Genomic DNA, 19,700 nt, shown 5'->3' with positions numbered 1-19,700 from the left:
GTCTTTCTTTAAAAATGAACAGGCAATAAAACGAATTTAATCTAGAAGCAGCAGCTCAGTAAGGGAAATGAAAACATCAGAAGTTATCTAATCACAGCCACAGCCATCCAGGGCTCTGTCTTATCTGCTGGGTAATAAAAATGGGACCTTCCTAAACTTGAAGGGCATTAAATAAAATAAGTAGTAAAGTTGTTGCTTGCCTCTGGCTCTTGGGGGGGGTTACTATGCAGTTTAGCCAGTGTATACTAACTACAAAACACTGTCATGGGTTTGAAACACCTATGTTCTAGGAAAGTTTTTTGGGGGGTGCAGGGGGAAGGTTGTTTCCACATAAAGCAAAAATTGAAACACAAACATCTTTGAGAACAGGGATTGTTAAGAGGGCAGCAGAAGGAAGGAATGGGCAGAAAAGAGTATCTCCTCTGAAGTTAGGGTAGTTTTTCCAGAAGAGTAGGGTTCAGTCTCACTTTAAGGAGAACACTTTTAAATACCTTGGACAGCTCAAAACTGCTATTTGGGGAACCAAGAAAGAACCAAGTGAGCCAAGAATAGAGCAGTGCTTTAAAAATCCTGGCAGAGCAGCAAGAGGATGAAGAGTTGGTTTTGCATAGTTCTGAACACAGGAGTAAAGAAGCAGAGGCACCTCTTCCCAAAAGGCGCCGGAATCTTACGGCATCAATGGATCCGTCGCGGGGGCGGGGGGGGGTGTATTTCTCAAAGTCTCCCAGGGCACTCACCCCTCCCTACCCCGCCCCACTACCCAGTCCACCCTTCCTCCCTCCACCTCCAGGACCCGCCCCCCCCCCGGGGGTGTGCAGCACTTCTTAAGCTCTGGCCCCCGGGGACCACCTCTGCAGCCCGGACTCTTCCGGGAGCTTGGCAAGTTCCGGGGCTGAAAGCCAGGCTTGCACGGCCGCCAGGGGCCACTCGGGCCTGGAGGTCGGGGGGTGGGGTGTGCGTGGGGGAACTAGAGCCTTAAAGGCCACCCACTTCCTTCGAGGGGATGGGGGACGCATCTTCCTCACAGTACTGCTCAGGGGCCAGCCCGCTCCTCACTCGACGGTGATCAATACTCACTCGACGCGGCTCGGACCACCTCCTAACTGTGCCCCTGGACTCCGCCCTAAGGGTCCTCTGGCGTCTGTGACGGCGCGGGTCCCGACCTCTTCAGTTGGCTCAGGCCAGCGCTTCAGGGGTCCCTCCAGTCCCCTCCCCCGTCCCCTCCCCCCCGGCACTTTATCTAGCCGAGGAAGGAGCTCAGAAGAACTTGGCTGAATCAAGGGACCTGAGAGCCTATGAATGAGTTTTAAACCCGAGAGCCAATTAAATATTATTGGAACCCACTGTAAGGGCGGGGAAGGGGAGGTTAGGAGGCGGAGAGGCTGAGTCCCACGGCGGCGGGTCCAGCCCCAGAACCCAGCACAGCCCTCCCTCGGCCCTTCCCCGCCGTCAGGACGAGGGGCGCTGCCACCCCAGCCGGGACCCTGCGCCTCCCCGCCCCCGATTCCTCTCAGGACGCGCCAGTCGGCCCCTCCCCACCCACGCCGGGCCGAGCAAGCCGAACGGAAGGCAGGGGCGAGACGAGGGGCCAAAGTTCCCCGGACTAAGACGCCGCGCGCAGCTCTTCCTACACAGCAGCTGCAGCTCCGGGCGAACGCCTGCGCCTCAAAGGTTGGTCTCGCGCCGCAGCCCGGGACGGGTGCAGGGCCCACACCCTCTTACCTGACGCGCGGCCCCGAGGGCGGGCTGGGCTTCCGCCCGCCGGGTCCGTCCCCAGGGAGGCGTGGCGGCCGTGGGCGGGGTCGGCGGTCGCGCCGCCCTCCCCGCGGGCTGCGGGGCTGCTCGGCGCCGGCGGAGGGAAGAGACGCCCCAGCCGGGAGTTCGGGCTCCGCGGGCACCGGGTCCACTCCGGGCGGCGGGGGCGGGGCCGCTCGGCCCTCAGTCACTCGGGGCGGGAGGTGGGGGCACCGGGGAGCGGGAAGGGGGAGCGGGGTGCCGGCGGGCGGCGGGGGACGGCTTCTCAGCCGACTTTCCACCTTCTGAGGAAACCCGCGCTCCCCCTGGCCTGGGCGCGAGCACCCCCTGGAGGCCCCGGCGGAGGGCGCGGCCTGGAGCGGAGCGCGCCGCCGCGCCCCACCCGGAGAGCGGGTCCCCGGACTTAGGGGCTCCCGCCGCGGGCGGCCGCAGCCCCGCTTCCACGCCTGGCCCCGTCGCTCACCCCGGGCGCCTAGGGACACGTCACCCTCAGGACCTCCTCTCCACTTCAGGGTAAAGCGGGAATATCTGGCAGGCGGTGGGAGCGATGCTTCTTTTCACACACATTATAGGAAACGTCTTGGATGGATGCTCAACTGCCACCAAAACCGGTGAGGATATCGCTCACCTCTGCATCCTCGGTGTCTACAGAGCGCCTGGCATATGGCAGGAGTCTGGTATTTATTTTTTATCAAATAAGTGTATGAATAAATGAATGAACGATGCGGTTTTTTTTTTTATCCCGTAATGTCTTCCTGAATACATCCACTTCACAAAAAGTATAAGACAGAAATGCTTAGGGACCACCAATGTTTGAAAATAGACACACGCTGACTTATGTAAGGGGTAGCCACTACCGCATGTTCTGAAGCACTTTAGAAAGAAAGCGTGGCTTTCCTGTTCCATACTTAAAAGTCGAATTCAGACAAATGAGTGCTAGAGGTGTGTATACTGTGCATTGCGTCTGTTTCTGCAACGGTAGATAAACTAGACAGCTACATTCTCTCAGCATAGAGGTATTGTCAGAGTCACAAATTGGACTTCAGAATCCATAAGGTCCAGAAAAGGCTGTCTCTGTCTGACATTAGGATGGCATGGAGGATATTACACACAATGTGGACAGAGATACACGGACATAGGAGGGTCTTCCTCCCCATCCTCTTAAGGTACATCTAACAAGACTTCTCTGACAACCTGGAGGGTGCATGGCAAGAAATAAACTCTTTCTGTCTTTGTTCGAATTCTCACTTCCTTTTATGAAAATAGATTCTATTCCGGATAGAACCCTTTCAGATTTCAGATTTACTTGTTCATATTCTATTAATAGTTATACAGAATTCAGATATATTACCGTTATTTGGCCCATTTACTGATGTAGTATTGACAAGATGTGATTTATGTGCTCAGAATGACACAGCTGGAGGGCTATTTGACTGTAATTACTTAGGGGTTTTATTACCTTCCCTCCAAAGAGAAATGTGCAAATGTGAAAGCACCAATTGTTCCCAATTACTTGAGATACTTTCTGTAAATATCTAACCCCTTCCTGTATTTTTATTAGCCACACTGAAAGGAAAATGATAAGATGATTGTATAGAATTTTAAAGCGAACAATGTGCCTTTAAAATTGCTTAATAAACAAGTGGTTAAAGTATCATCAGAGATATTATTGGAATTCAGTTAGGATGGTGTGTCACATCTGATGGACAATGGAATGGTAAATAACAAATCAAGTAAGTAAATGCTCACATAGAAAATACAACATAGCATTTTACGAATAATAGCTTATTGCCATAATAAGATATATAAAATTGACTTCATGGATATAAATAGCAAAAGAAAAACCCCAAAGCAAAACTCTTTTTAAATCAATTTTCTCTCCAGACCAAAAAAAAAAAAAGCCTAAGAAGTAAAATAAAATAAAATTAGGAATTTACCTATTGGTCTGTGTCCTTCCAATGGACACAAAAATTTTAACATGCATTTGTCTGTAGCAGGCTGTTGACCTGTTTAACTAAGGGGAGGTGTTTGATTTTGTTCATGTAACCTGATGTGAATACAGAAGGGATAGAGCTTTTGAACCTGAAGATATTTCAAACTAAGAAGTAGCAACAAATCTTCAGGTTACTTGTGCTTGTTAGATTGAATTGCTGTGGTACACGGAGCTCACTGGAAGAGCAGTTGGCTAGTTGTCCCCTTCGGACAGTTTGTACCAAGTGGGTGGACATCCTGAAAATATTCAAAAGTATCCTAGAATCTCAGGGTCGCAGAGTACCTTCCATACCTATGAGTAGCCCGCATGTACTTACAAATGGGCTGTTCAGTGACCAAATTGTTTGTTTAATTATTGTATCAAAGCATAATCTAAACAGTGATACAGCATTTGGCCAAGTAATTCATGGTGTTTAGTAATTTATCTACGGGAGACTCGGCCCTGGTAAATAGTCCCCTCTAACCTACTTGATTTTAGGAATTTAGGAATATAACGAGACCATGTGATTATGCACTGGGTTGACTTTACTGTTCTGTCACCCCACCACTTACATATGCCCTAATTTTTGTTGCACATGTGGGCTTAGGGATTTTACAAATAGAAGAGCCATTGTAGTATTTTCTTCCACCTCAATTCCTTATATTACACATGTAGTGGTTAGAAATAGAACAAATGTGACCATTTGCTGGTAACAGTGCTAGATGATTGGGGAAAAAAAAAAAAGATGACCCCTAATCTCTCCTAATTATACACACTTATCTATACAACTTAGATAAATGAAATATTAATATTCCATATGCATCATATGAAACCCATCATTCTTCCCTTACTGTTAACTCCCTGGATAGTTTATATTTCCTGATGCCCATTGTTTGGCTTCTTTCCACTCTGGTTTCCACTTTTTTATTTAGTTGATGTTCAAGAGCCTACTGAAACAGACACACAAGAACTGAATGGAATTTCTCAGGCAGGAATTTCTTATATAAAGTGGCCTCTCACTGAACTATGGTTTTGCTCATCCACCAGACTTACAGAGTGCAGCTGACTCTGTGCAAAGGCTCTGTCAATGGAACCAACCCAAGTGCCAATGCAGGGGCTCATTCATTTACTGAGAGCACCCACTGAGAGGAGATCCTTTTCCCAACACAGTTTAATAAGACATGGTGTTCAAACCTGAGTATTCAAGACAGCTTTTAAAAGAATAAAACATCCTCTGAGAGGTCCAAAGACCCAATGTAAAAACACTCATATTTATTCTATAAAAAGATGTTTCAATTGTAAACGATCACTGCAAAAGCAATGGTTTATAAGAGAGAGTGGTTTCTGCAACTGGGCCTTCTATATGGAAATGATGAATATTTGGTTGCCCTTTGAGCCCCTCCTATGGTTATTATTTCCCCTCTTGGAGTTTAGGAACTTGTATTATTTTCTATTCCCATTTTCCAAAGAATTGCAGATGTGCTTGGTAGGATAGATACCTGAGAGAAGTGCATAGGCTTAGAACAAAAACAAAAACAGCCTTTATGCTATTAGTACATGGGGAAATTAAAAGTTACCCCCCATAAAAGAATTTATTGTGCTAAAACTATATGAGAAACTCTGAGTGGAACTTTGGTTACCAGGGAAGAGACAAGTCGCTTCTTGGGGAAGGGGTGGCATCACCAAGAATGTAGTGAGAATAAGAGAAGATAAATGATGGCTGATCTAGGAATCTGCAGTTGGGAGTAAGATGAATAAGCCAACTTCCAGACTCTCTCCTGCTCAGGAGTGATATCAGTGTATTGCTCACTTAGTGTAGCTCTAGAGACCACGGAACAGGGTAACATTTTGGAGAAAGGGAATCAAAAGGCTCTATCCTATTGAAGATGCCAAAAGGAGGATTTAAAATAAGTGTTCCATTTGACTATATTTTCAAACGCACTTTCTCAAAAACAAAAGCAGGTCACCTTCTTTAGAAATCATTTACACACATATATTGCAAAAGGCATATATATTTTGTTACCAAAAAAAAAAAGATAATATACAGGAATGCTTGTATATGAAGAGGAAGTAGTTAGAAAGATACATATAAAAATGTTAAGAGTGGTTACCTTTGGAGAGCGGGAATGGGGCTGGGGACTAGTGTGGGAGTGAGTGTTTGCTTCTCACTTTATATATTCCATATTTGAAAAAAATGTTCACCTGAAGTGGGTATCCTTTTTTCTAATTTGGGGGGTTTTTTGTTTGCTTTTTTTCTTGTGCTTGAGACTTAAAAATTGAAGTATAGTTGATGTATTTCAATACAAAAGGTATCATTTTTATAATAATTAAACTTCTAAAAGTATTTCTTTGTGTACCTGATCTGTGCAAGAACAGAAGGCAGAAGAGGTGTTAGAACAATGTAAGAGTGACATCACAGTGTCCAAATGTGTTTGGATGCAGAATGTCATTGATAATCATGTTTGGCTAGTAAATACTGGTATTAAGATTACTTCTGATTTGTAAGCTTTTAATTACAGATACTAAAAAGGGGCGATAACTAATTGTCAAAAATCAGAAGCAACCAAGATGTCCCTCGATAGGTGAATGGATAAACAAACTATAGAATATCCATACAATGGAATATTATTCAGTGATTAAAAAAAAAAACAAAACTATCAATCCATGAAAGACATGGAAGAACCCTAAATGCACACTGCTAAGTGAAGGAAGCCAATCTGAAAAGGCTACATACCATATAATTCCAACTATATGACATGCTGGGAAAGGTCAGACTATAGTGACACAAAAGATCAGCGGTTGCCAGGGGTTGGGAGAGGGATGAATAGGTGGAGCACAGGGGGTGTTTAGGACAGTGGAACTATTCTGTGTGCTACTGTAATGATCCATACATGGCATTCATTTGTCAAAACCCATAGAACAGTGCAATACAAAGAGTGAACCTTAATGTAAACTATGGACTCAGTTAATCATAATGTAGCTATATTGATTGATCAATTGTAACAAACCTACTGCACTAATGCAAGATGTTAAGAGGGAAACTGGGGAGGGGAGAAGGGACACATGGAATTCTCTGGACTTTCTTCTCAATTTTTCTGTAAAACTGAAGCTGCCCTTTTAAAAAGTCTATTAATTTTTAAATAACTTAATGTTGGCTTTTAATATTTATGTGTAATAATAAATGGCCAATAATAACATAATTGAAAACTATCATTTCAAAACCAAGCCAGGACTATGATGCCCTAATCATGTTTTATAAGGTAAGGCACTGAATGCCTTTCTTCCTTATCTAGCTTGTATATACAGCTACCTGGGGACCGGTCCAGGTCTTGCCTGGATCGGAGCTGGTGCGGACCTGATGCGCCCTCATCCACTGGCACGGCCTTGGCAAGAGCTGGCCTCGGGCGCCCTCCATCGCCAGGATCCCTGTGATTCCCACTAGGGTGCCGGGCACCAGGGGCAGCTCCCACGTGCTGGCAGGTGCCTCTTCTATCTGGTTGGTGATCACTGTGGCCACACGGCCGGGCCCGCGCATCCCACAGCGCCGGCTCCACCTGCCAGCCCAGCGCCGCGTGTGGCCACTGGCCGTGCGCACCACGCCCTGGCACCAGGGGTGGCGAAGATGCTGAGCAAGCGGGTCTGCTCTGAGGCCCCCTCTGCGAACGGCGGCCGTGGCTAATAGGGTGCAGGAGCAGGCGGCCCGGAAGGCTGGGAAGTAAGCCCCGCACTGGTTTGTTTCCCTGCCTCCCTGCCCAGCTAAGGGCCGCCAACCCGCAGTGCAACAGACGCACTTCGACACCAATCTGGACTTTCAGTCTGTCATTCCTAAAGCCTGGGTGGCAGTGCTTGTAGCCTAAAAATAAACTCCCGCTTCCCTTGGGGGCACTGGGATTTATTCTATTTAAATTGCACAGATTGTTTTCATTCCTCGGGGTTTGAAGCACTGAAGGCTGAAATATGCTTCTCAGCTCTTTGCCTGTATTTGTTTTAGTGATGGAGTCACCCTTGCAGCACACGCCGCTCCCATGGCAACTGCCAAAAAACAAGATCAGACTTCCACCGGAGTGGGGGAAGGAAGCCTCTCAAGAAAGCCAAGAGCTGCTTTCTTCCATGGGTGTGACTCTCCCTTTGAGGGCCTGGTCAGGAAGGGAGGGCCTGGTGAGCAGGACTTGAAGAAAGACCAGCATGACAAGCATGTTTTCATGATGAAGTCCTGCATGGTACCAACTCAACTGAAAAAAATGTTCAAGTATGCCCTTCTCTTTGGGTTAGAAGGAAGTGTTGGAATGAAGAGTTAATGCTTAGTTCAGACAGTTACATGAGGGGAAAGTATTGCACCTTAGCTCGTATTCACACAATTGCATGCACTGTCCTTGGTATTATAAATAGATAGATATGATATATATAGATAGATATGGCTAGATATATAGATGGATATATACATATACACAGTGCAGACAATAAAATGCACATATAATTTATATAATTGTTGCATATAATTATATAACCTTCCATTTATTTTGAAATTTTGTACTTCTGAGCAGGTATTGTTTGGAAAACACTTGCAGCACTTAATATAACACTTTCTTATATTAAATACAGAGTTGAGGTTCAAGAGTCCTTTGGATCCGGCCTGAAAAGCAAGGCTTCATTTCCTTCTAACAGAAGAGCTCTCAACCCTATTAGACCTTGTGCTCACTTTTATCACAAATATTTTGTAATGCCTCCTTAACTGTCCTAAAATGCAATTTATAGGTAATGTCATTTACCTACAACATAATTTTAAAAAAAAATCAATACAATGCTCTAACTAAAATATAAAGGAGAAATAAAAGGGAAGTCATTAATAATAATACGGGGGACTTCCCTGGTGGCACAGTGGTTAAGAATCTGCCTGCCAATGCAGGGGACACGGGTTCGATCCCTGGCCTGGGAAGATCCCACATGCCGTGGAGCAACTAAGCCTGTGCACCACAACTACTGAAGCCCGTGCGCCTAGAGCCCCTGCTCCACAACAAGAGAAGCCACAACAATGAGAAGCCCCCGCTCGCTGCGACTAGAGAAAGCCCGTGCACAGCAATGAAGAACCAACACAGCCAAAAATAAAAACAAATAAATAAATTTTTAAAAAAAGAATAAATTGGGGCTTCCCTGGTGGCGCAGTGGTTGAGAGTCTGCCTGCCAATGCAGGGGACACGGGTTCGAGCCCTGGTCTGGGAAGATCCCACATGCCGCGGAGCAACTAGGCCCGTGAGCCACAACTACTGAGCCTGCGCGTCTGGAGCCTGTGCTCCGCAACAAGAGAGGCCGCGATAATGAGAGGCCCGCGCACCGCGATGAAGAGTGGTCCCCGCTCGCCGCAACTAGAGAAAGCCCTCGCACAGAAACGAAGACCCAACACAATCAAAAATAAATAAATAAATACATTAATTCATTAATTTTTTTAAAAAAAGAACATTTCCTTTAAAAAAAAAAAAGAAAAATTGTCTAAATAATAATAATAATACGGTACAGGGACATGATGTAGAGTCCCTTGCATGTAGAGTCACATATGAAAGTGACAGCCACAAATGAAGGCTGATATAGGTGTCTCATATTGGCAAGTAAAATATCCCAAATTGGTGATAGCATTTTCTGAAATGACAAATAACTCTTAGTAAAGCAAGTAAAACAAAGTGTGATCTTCCTCTTTTTACACTGTAGTTGCATTCATGAAATTCAGTGTATATTAAAACCATGCAAAAAATATTTTGTGTAAAATAAGTTGGGTTCTAGGCTCAGATAATCATAAATAGGGTGTTCATTTTATCTGACTTTCTTACACAAGTATCTGATGGGGTATTCAAAAGTCGACAGAACTGTCTCATGCCAACAGCACTACCCAAATATTGTGACAACTAATCCTCTCTCCCACACAGATTTCCAAAACATTCCCTAGGGGTAATTCCAAACCACCCTACCTTTGAAACCACTGTTCTAAAGACAGAACTCCAATAGGAACATAATGTTAATGTATTTCATAAATTGACTTGAGATTTGAATCAAAGAATGGAAGGCAAAATTGCTGAAAACGAGACTGTCTTAAAGTCAAAGGGTGGTAAACTGATCACAATGAAACGAGTAACTTCCTAGAACTTGCTACTTCAAGAGAAGCTGAAATGACTTGCGTATTCACAAATAAAAAAGGGCTAGGTCTCCAAAAGCTTTTCTAAGCATTTTATAAGTGCAGCTGGTCCCAAGCCCAGGCGATGCCTTAGGAACTCAGTCATGGGGAATAATACAGTAGCAAAAAACGAGGCCGGCGATGAGCTGAATGAAATTGGGGCATGAGATGCAGAATTCTCAGCTTCTCCATCTCCAAACAGCTGCCTGTCTGTAGAAACCATGTCAAGCCAGCTCGAGCACAGCATCTCTTCTGCAGGGAAAAGTGCCATTTGCTTGTATGCAAATAACAGAAATTCCAAGCAGATTCTATATGCTGTCTACCAAATAGTGACACGGAGTTGGGCAAAGAAGGAAGACTGAGTTAAGAGGAAAGAGATGAGGCAAGAATTCTCAACCTGGGCTGCACACTGATATTTGGAAAACCTTTAAAAAACATGGATGGTTAGGCCCATCCCTTTGGAATTCATTTTTTTCCAGTATGGGAACTAAAATATTGCCTGCCATATCAGTAAACAAAGGATGTTGCAGCCATCAAGCCAGGACATTACAGCCGCCCGGATGGTGAGCGCTGAGGGAACTCAGGATGGAGGCAAATGGGCTGCCGATTGCCAAGCACATCCAGCAGTTGGCTGCTGCAGCCACCCCCGATGGTGCATCTGAGGAAACTCAGGAGAGGAAAACACAGGATACTGGCCCCTGATAGCTGAGGTGCATACCAAAGGAATGATTTCAGTGAGCCCAGACTCTTGCTTCTTCCCATACAGAGAAAAGCACTAAATTCCTTAATTTGAGATAACTGGTTTTCTTTTTTTTTTTTCCTGTGGCATTATTTTTTTGAATTTTATTTATTTTTTATACAGCAGGTTCTCATTAGTTATCTATTTTGTACATATTAGTGTATATATGTCAATCCCAATCTCCCAATTCATCCCACCACCACCGCCCCCTTGTTTTCTTTTATTAACAGTAATCTTTTGATGTTCTGAATACCTGCTCTTTTGTTGTAAAAACTCCTATATATCCTGGCTATCCCCCCACCCCCTTGCCTCTTGGGAACAGTTTCTCAGCATTATCTGAGATGCTGTGTCCTGGGCTTGAAGTCCTCAGAATGTCCACCGAATAAAATATAATGCACAACTTTTAGGTGGTGCATTTTTTTTCAGTCGACGAGTAACTGTTAGCTGACTTTATTTAGTTTTATGTCCTTATTTTTGTATACTATCCCCCTTAAGATTATTTTTGCGAATTGCCTGTACATTTCAATAGTTTTCTCCTTCCGAATTCAGGGCTCAGGATACTTATATAACAGTCTTGTTATGAAATAGAAACCCAGTGACCCTACATTCGTTTCATCATCCAATATCCCCTCCACTCAACCTCCCACTCATGGAAGCTAAAAGCTGCCTGTGTAGTCCCATCCCCTTCTCCCTCTAATTCACATTCTCCTAACCATGAATCTACCATCACATTTTCAGTGCAATCTGTGGACAAAAACATGCTGCCTGACATTTCAGTAAACAAAGAATGTTGCCTGCCATCCTGGTAAACGTTGAATTCTGCCCATCGTCAAGCCGTGAGCGTCAGCAGCTGCCGTCCCGGCCACCCCGCGGTGCACCCTGAGGTGATTCAGGGTGGGGAAAACAGAAGACCGGCCTCAGGTAGTGAAGATCCATCTCAGGGCTTCCCTGGTGGCGCAGTGGCTAAGAATCTGCCTGCCAATGCAGGGGACACGGGTTCGAGCCCTGGTCCGGGAAGATCCCACATGCCGCAGAGCAACTAAGCCTGTGTGCCACAACTACTGAGCCTGCGCTCTAGATCCCTCCAGCCACAACTACTGAGCCCGTGTGCCACAACTACTGAGGCCCGTGCACCTAGAGCCTGTGCTCTGCAACGAGAAGCCACCGTAGTGAGGAGCCCGTGCACGGCAATGAAGAGTAGCCCCTGCTCACTGCAACTAGAGAAAGCCCGCGTGCAGCAACGAAGACCCAACGCAGCCAAAAAAATAAATAAATAAATAAGTAAATAAATTTATTTTTAAAAAAGATGCATATCAAAGGAATATTTTCAATGAGCCCAGGCTCTTGCATATTCCCATACATAGAAAAACACTAAAATAATAAACTGGAGATGTCTGTTTGTGTGATTAGCAGTAATCTTTTGATGTTTGACTACTGGTTTGTTTTTTTTTTTCCCCAGCAAATACTCCTATGTGTATCCTGGCTCCTCCCTTACCTCTTTTGGAGCAGTTCCTCAGAGCTACCTAAGAGGCTGTTTCCCAGGCTATAGTCCTCAGTAAGGTCACCGAATAAAACATAACTTCCAAATTTTAGGTTGTGGGGTTTTTTTTTTTTCCATCAACAAATCTTTTCCCATATCAATCGATACAGTTAGCTTAACTTGTTCCATACTGATATCTATCTAGCCACAGCATTCGGACTTCATTGGTGGGAGTAGGACCCCAGCATCAATTTTACAAGCTCATCAGGTGATTCTAATGTGCAGTCAAGGTGGAGAACACTAAACTGGAAACTGGAAACAAAACTCCCTTTAGCCAGTCCAGAGATTTTACAAAGTAATTAAATACATATGGATGCTTCCACAAAGGAGGTTTGGGCTATGATGTTGTATTCATCCTGGAATATTAACTTCGTGGTATGACCTTGGGCTGGTTAATTTATCTAAGACTCAATGTCATCTGTCAAAGGAGATTAGTCATAGCCCCGGACTTATACAGGTGTCAGGCTTAAGTGAGAAAATATGTGTAAATCACTTAGCACTGTGCTTGATAGAAAGTATTCAATAAATAGCTGCTATGTCATCATCATCTTATTATTATTATTTAATAGAATAAAAAATATTGAAGATTCATACACAACATTGCAGTCCATGAAGAAGTACACATTCTAAAAGGCAAACAAAAAATCATTTCATATTCTTAGAGGGGTTTTCCTTTGAACATAGACGAGGAGGGGACTGAAAACATTTTCAATATTCATAATTGAATCTGTTCCCAGTCTTTTTTGACATTTCCAGCCTTGAACCTGTATCTTGTTAATCCTCCTCCACAAAAGCACATACTAGGCTTCATTATTTTCTCTCAGAATATCTTATATCTTAATTTCTATCCATTTATGTTCTATAAATACTAACCCCAGACTCGTGTAGCCAGCACTTTTCTGGCCCTAAGGGCTCCACAGAATGGACTAGGATGTTCATGTATAATGCATAGTCTACCTGGTGCGTGTAAGGGGATAAGGTGATCTGTGGTATTGAGATTGCAAGAACAGGGTGGGAGAGTCAAGCTGTTACTTCACTCCTTTCCTATCACCAGGAACAGAGAGAGAGGGGGCACAGAGAGAGAGAGAGAGAGAGAGAGAGAGAGCGAGGCTTTAGCTCTAAGCCTCTAATGTGGTGAGCTGGGCTAAATGATGTGAAGGATTCACTTGGCCGAGGCTACAGGCAGATCCAAGGGGCTGCCTCCTAACAGTGGGATGAGCAGCCTCTAGGGGCCTCCTTCCCCTAAACCCAGTCCAAGTCACAGCCTCCAGAGCCGCCCAATGTGATGAGGCAAATCCAACGAAGAAGAGGGGAATGCACTCCCTCCCGAGAGCTAGATCAGAGTGCCTCTAATCTCTCAAATTGTACCTGGCAAGGATCTCATTTGCAAGTGACAGAATCCAACTCCGATAACTTGGGAAGGAAGAACATTATTCAAAGGCTACTCTGGAGCTCCCACTCCTGTGAGGAGGCTGGAGGAACAGGCTTAGAGACAGAGTCAAAGGATGCTGGGCGGCTGCCAGGACCACAAGCCAGTCCAATGAGGACACCACTGCTGCTGTCACCTACACAAGACCCCCCACAGCTTGCCCACCACTGATGCTGGCATGAGATAGTGGGCGCTGCTTCAGGCATTGCTGCCACCGCCTTTGGGAACTTGATGTTGCTCCCCCAGCTGCCCTCCCCACCTCCTGTAGGTGGTTTCTCCACCACCCTGCTTCTTGAAGTGGTGCAGCCCGCAAGCAGAAGCAGCTTCAGACTACCATGCTAGGCCGGCCTGGTGGAGGAGAAAGCAATTCCCCAACGGACTGAATCTCTAAACAGAGACCCCACGCCTATGACACTTAAATACCCCTGCTTCTGACAGGGACATATCAGCATTCCAAGCCCTGAAAGCTACAGCGGGAGAGGGCTGTGAGGAGGGCTGCTGTCCACATTCTTGGAATGATTCCTCCATGCATGACTTTTCTAGGGAAAAAGGCGTATTGTTTTTTAAAAACAGATATTTTCATAGATTGGGAAAGACATGATTTTTGTTGTTGTTATATAACTGCGGTCTCCTTTTATGTTTTCTTTTCCAAAGAAAGTTAAAACCTTCATTTGATTTGGAGTAGAAGATGTTCTGATTGGACCAGTCAGGTTCCAGCTATGAGAGCCTGGGATGAATGCGCTCTGAATCTCTTGGCAGCAACTTTCCTACTCCGTTAAGTGGGGAGCACGGAACTGCCCTGAGTAACTCCCACAGCTGTTTTCAAATATGTGTAAACATAGCAATAATATTATTTCATTATTAATGAAAGTACTTCAAGTACATCGAAGGGACAGTTTTTCTGTTGTGTTTGAATTAGTCTGCTAAAGATACATTCTACATGGAGCAGGATGAAACAGAAAACAAAGCCCCAGAGCCTGGAGCTTTCTGACTAATAGAAGCACCTACATAATAATGTAAGAAGTCAATTAACACAAGCCGAGTGCGTTCAGTTACTTTGGTAGGCAAATTCCAATTTCTTCAATCAGCATAGTCTATAGAACAAAAAATTAATTCAATGTTTTTATAATAGTGTGGTCATCTTATTCTGTGACTGAAAGTCATTTCCTGGCGATTGAATGAGAGCTAAGTTTTTAACAGTTAAGTATCCTATGGATTATCTTGAGAAGCCTGTTTCTACTCAATAAATATAACAATAGTTGATTAGGTATAGAATTCTAAATTGCAAGCAATATTCTTTCAGATTTTGGAAGATATTGCTCCAATGTTTTTTTGCTTTCAAGGTTACTATTGAGAAGTCAGAAGCCTTTCTGTTTCCTAATATTGAGTATACTACTACTTCTTCCTGTCTGGAAATGAATAATATCTTCTTTTTACCCCTGGATTTCTGATATTTCACAAGAATATGCCTCAAAGCGGATATATTGGGCTAAGTACCTAGGGCTCTTTCAGTCTGGCAACTTACATCATTCAATTCCAGGAAATTTTCTTGAATTTTTTCTTTGATTATTTTCTTCCCTCCATTTTCTTTCTTCTTTCTTTCTTTCTGGAACTTCTGTTATTCAATTGTTTGATCTCCTGGATGGTCCTATGGTTTTTTTTTGTTTTGTTTTGTTTTGTTTTTCTTCTTTTCTCTTTGTCTTCTACTTCATGTGAGGTGTCCTCAAATGTACTTTCTCAAGTGCTAGCAATAGAACTTTCTGCAATGATGGAAATGTTCTATATCTGAGCAGTCCAACACCTTAGCCACTAGGCACATGTGGCTTTTGAACATTTGAAATGCAACTAGTGCAAATGAGGTGTTGAATTTTTAATTTTTTTAATTCTAAGTGATTTACTTTTCATTAAAGTGGTTAGTGGTTAGCATGTTGGACAGCACAAGTATTTGTTTTCTGCTACCATGATTTTAATTTCCAAGAGCCCTTTGCAGTTGTTGTTGTTTTTTTCCCCCTAAATCTTCCATTTCCATAGCTTTGGTTCTTGCTTAATGGATGCAATATCCTCTCTTCTCTGTCTGAGGATATGATTATAGCTGTTGCTTTTAAGTCTTGACTAATTTTTGTTTCCTCCAAGATGCTTCTTCTGTTTGTGCTTGTTTGTTTTGGTCTCTATCTTCTATACAACAGGCTTTCATCAGCTATCTGGTAATCCTTGGTGGTCTGCTCAAAATTAAGATTGGGAAATTTAAAAACCGATTAAAAACTCTGAGCTTGTGACTTTCACTATAGGGTGATGTTGGTAGAGAGGCTGTTGGCAAAACCCTGACATCAACCTTTAAATGTTTTCTTTTTGGATGACCAGATTTCTCCAGGGAAGAGTCTTCCAATCTCCCACCTAAAGAGTAAAGATCTAGCTGTTACATTCTGGGGACCAAGTAGGGGGAAGAGGTTGGGGAAGGGATGATCTCTTAATCCCCCTCAATAAGAATAAACATCCAGAATTCTACCAGGGTGAGGTAGGGTCTAGGGCTCTAATTTCTTCTCAAGCAGTTTTCATCCTGGTCCTCCTTATATTAGCTCTTTTCTCCCTTTTACCTCCAGTCCTGGAATTGTAGTCCTTACTTAAAGAGCCTACAAATCATGCCTTTTGAAGATTTTGCTGTGTGATTATTGTTGGTTTCTCAGCTTTCCCACTGACAGCTTGAGGTTTGTTTTCTCAGGTCTGTTAAATTACTTACCACTAATCCATAAATTTTTCAGCTTCCAGAATTTTGTTGCTGTTGTCTCTTCTCCTATTTTAATCCGTGTGGGCTTAGGTCCTAAAACACATCTTATTTTTGTTTGTTCAAGAGGGAGGAAAATTAAATGCACATGTTCAATCCACCACCGTAACCTGAAAGTTCAGAGGAGTCTACTCATTCTGCAAGGTTCAATTCTTCTGTGAAAGAATTCTGTGCATTATTCTGACCTATCTGCTTTTAGCAGAATTAATCCTGTCCTTCACAGCATTTGAAGATTTTTAGTGTGGTACACAAAATACTGGATCCTAATTCATTTGTTTACGTACGCCTCTTTTCCCAGAGAAAATATTAATCCTAAAATGTCAGGACCAAGTTTTATCAACAACACCTATTACAATTAACAGTAAGTAAGCACTCCATAAATTTTTGCTATATTCAGGAATGTATAATAATTAGGTTCCCAAAAGGGTAGTGATGAATCTTTTAAAAAATTGAACACTTATTTGGATATATTTTCTACTAACTAAAAGTTTTTTTAATTCTTCTTTTTCTTCTGTCTTTCCAAATTAAAACTGAAAACCTGTCAGCACCTCCACAACATAGAAGCCTGTTTATAAATCAGATAGATCAATTTTTGAACTGATCGCCCTCTGGTGGCATTTCAAGAAACTAACTTCTTGTACAGCCCAGGGGTGGTCTTTAAAGAGAGAATATCTGGTATTATTGCTATCAAATTCTCAATGGAATACATCTTTCCATTTTAAAAATTTTCCTAATTGAATATGCATGACTTTTTGCAATCATAGAAAAGCTATAATTTTCAAAATCATTTGATGAGTTTCTGATATATTGGACATTAATATAAGGACATTAGGAAGCTGAACAAAAGTACAAATACAAATTATATGTGTTTTAAAAATACAACCTATTTGAAATGTTTACTTTGTTTTTCTTATTTCTCAGTCTGACTCAGCTGAATTACAATAACCTTCAAATGAATCATTTATAATTCAAATGGTAAATATCTGATGTTTTTATAACAGAAAATCCATTTTATTTTATATACCAAAAACCCAAATTGAGTTTCTTCTGCTCAAATTCAAAATAAATCTGAAATCTTTAATAGGTAGGTTTAAGCATGTTTATTTAAACAAATATTTTAATATATTTGCACATATAAAAATGTGCAAAGTAAACTTTCTTGGATGATATATTCAAGGGGAGGGTCAAAATTTGTACACACCTCCCCCATCATTGAGTTGTAAGGCTGGTCTGTGCTTGTCAGCAAGACTATGCAGGGGGATGCTGTGGGCAGAGCAGAGGACCCTGTTTGCTTGTGTTCAGGGTGAGATAGGACATGATTGGTACCAGTTCTCACAAATGTTTTGCGCAATTGCATAACACCATACAAGAAGAGAAACTACTAGAACAAGGCATTATTTAACTCACAAATCATATATATACATATATATATTCATATATGTGGCACACATATGTATTTATATCTAAACTGAATAAAATTATTTAAACTTTCAAATGTTTTATATAGCAAAGACGTTCATACCAAGCAAATATAAGAGAAACAGGTATTATCAGATGAGACCCACAGAAGATAAAGGTGGGAGAGACTCCCCCTCCTTTCCCCATCCCTCTGAGAGCAGAAACAGTGCTGGCCACAGGAGTTTAACCAGTCTGAGCCCAGAGTCTTTCCAGTTCCTGCTCAGCAGAATTAGTCATTTCTGTGGCCCAGTGACTGCCTATGTTTTCCCTTCCTTCCTCCTCCTCCTCTTTCTCCTCCTCCCCCAAATAAGCACTCTTATTACATTTATCCTGCTCCTTCTATTTCATATTGGGTATGATCAGAGCAGATAACTTGTCATTTGGTTTAGAAGTGGCTGGACCGAGAAGAGCCTGATCTGAGCCTGATGAAGAGGACGGCGCATCCCTCAGAGACTGCAGACACTGAGCTGGATGCACTCGCTGAATAGAGTCCGGGGCTGGTCTCCACTGGGGAAGGGATGAGTGTGCTTTCTGTGCAGGAAGAGAGTGTGCGTGGATACGTGGGTTTCACCAGGATTGTGGCAGAAACTGTTAGCTGTCTAAATATTTGATCTCCCCTTTTTCAACCGCAATAGACTTTCACTGTTCATAGTTAACTGTCCACAGAACCAAAACAACATTTTTCTCAGCTTCCTCTGCAACTAGTGTGTGGTTATGTGACTAAGTTCCAACAGATGGGATATAAGCATGAATAATGGGCATGACTTCTGGGTGTGACCTTAAGAGGAAAGGCCCATTCTCCCTTTCAAGTTTTCCCTCTTTCCACTGGCTGGAAGGCACACAGAGTACTGAGCTGTCTGGAACATGGGGATAATGATGGCATACTAGGAATAGTGGAGCAACAAGACAGAAGGGCCCTGGGCCCTGGACATCTTTGAGTTACAGGGCCAAGGTTTAACTTCCCAGACAAACCTCTATGTCATTTAAGCCACTGCCATTTAAGGTCTTTTTCTTACACAGTCGAATCTTTATTCTAAAAAAAAAAAAAAAAAACATGCCAAGGAAGGAAGCAGATCTCATAAAGAGCAGAATCTAACCAAATCTGGGGATTTGAGGGAAACATTCTGGAGAAGAAGTTTAATCTCTGATCTAAAGAATGAGAGGAACTAGGCTGGAAACACTTTCAGATAAGAACAAGCATGGGGTGTCGAGGTACCCAAAGAAGTTAAGTATGGAAGGAGATAGAAGGTATTTCCTGCTAAAACTGCAGAGGTCAGCACAACCCACATCACTCGAAGCTTTGTAGCCTTTTGATTAAGGAAGGTGAAGAAGATGAAAAGTCAAAAGTGACTCCCCAAAGTGAATCCAACTATGTGGTTTTTAGAACCATTTACTGAGAAAAGAAATGACAGTAGGTTTTGGGGGTGAAGATGATGAGTTCACTTTTGGATGTGTGGACTTGGAGGTGTTCGTGAGTAGTCAATTGGTCATGTGGATCTGGTACTGAGATCCACCAAGATCTTGGATGGAAATATGTTTAGGAGTCATTGGCAAGTGGATGGTAAACAAAGCTAGAGGAATGGATAAGAACACCTGGGAATGCATAGGAACACCTAAAAAAGTCTAAACTGAGAAAAGAATATGAGAGAAGAGAAGAAGGTCTAAAATCCAGCCCTGAAATGATTCCTGCATTCAGTGATTGAGTAAGAGTGGTGACGGACCAGTGAGACTGAGAAAGAATGGCCGGAGAGAAAGGAAGGAAGCCAGGCAAGTTTGTTGTCATGGAGATCAAAGTAAGAAAGTGTTTCAGTAAATAAATTATGGCCAATAATGTTGCATGCTGGTCACACAGGATGAGCTCT

At 43.1% G+C, this 19,700-nt stretch overlaps 1 long non-coding RNA gene across 1 annotated transcript in view; it reads right to left on the bottom strand.

Moving 5' to 3' along the window:
* Nucleotides 1-1,819, bottom strand: part of LOC103018551 (uncharacterized) — a 38,250-nt gene extending 36,431 nt beyond the window's left edge. The window contains exon 1 of the long non-coding RNA XR_009006526.1: nt 1,723-1,819. This is a non-coding gene — a long non-coding RNA (uncharacterized LOC103018551). The remainder of the gene's footprint in view (nt 1-1,722) is intronic.
* Between the last annotated feature and the right edge of the window lie 17,881 nt (nt 1,820-19,700).

Source organism: Balaenoptera acutorostrata, chromosome 21, assembly GCF_949987535.1.
Source record: "Balaenoptera acutorostrata chromosome 21, mBalAcu1.1, whole genome shotgun sequence".
Classification (NCBI taxonomy): Eukaryota; Metazoa; Chordata; class Mammalia; order Artiodactyla; family Balaenopteridae; genus Balaenoptera; species Balaenoptera acutorostrata.
The sequence above is the reverse complement of the archived record's forward strand: the minus strand, read 5'-3'. Positions and strand labels throughout refer to the sequence as shown.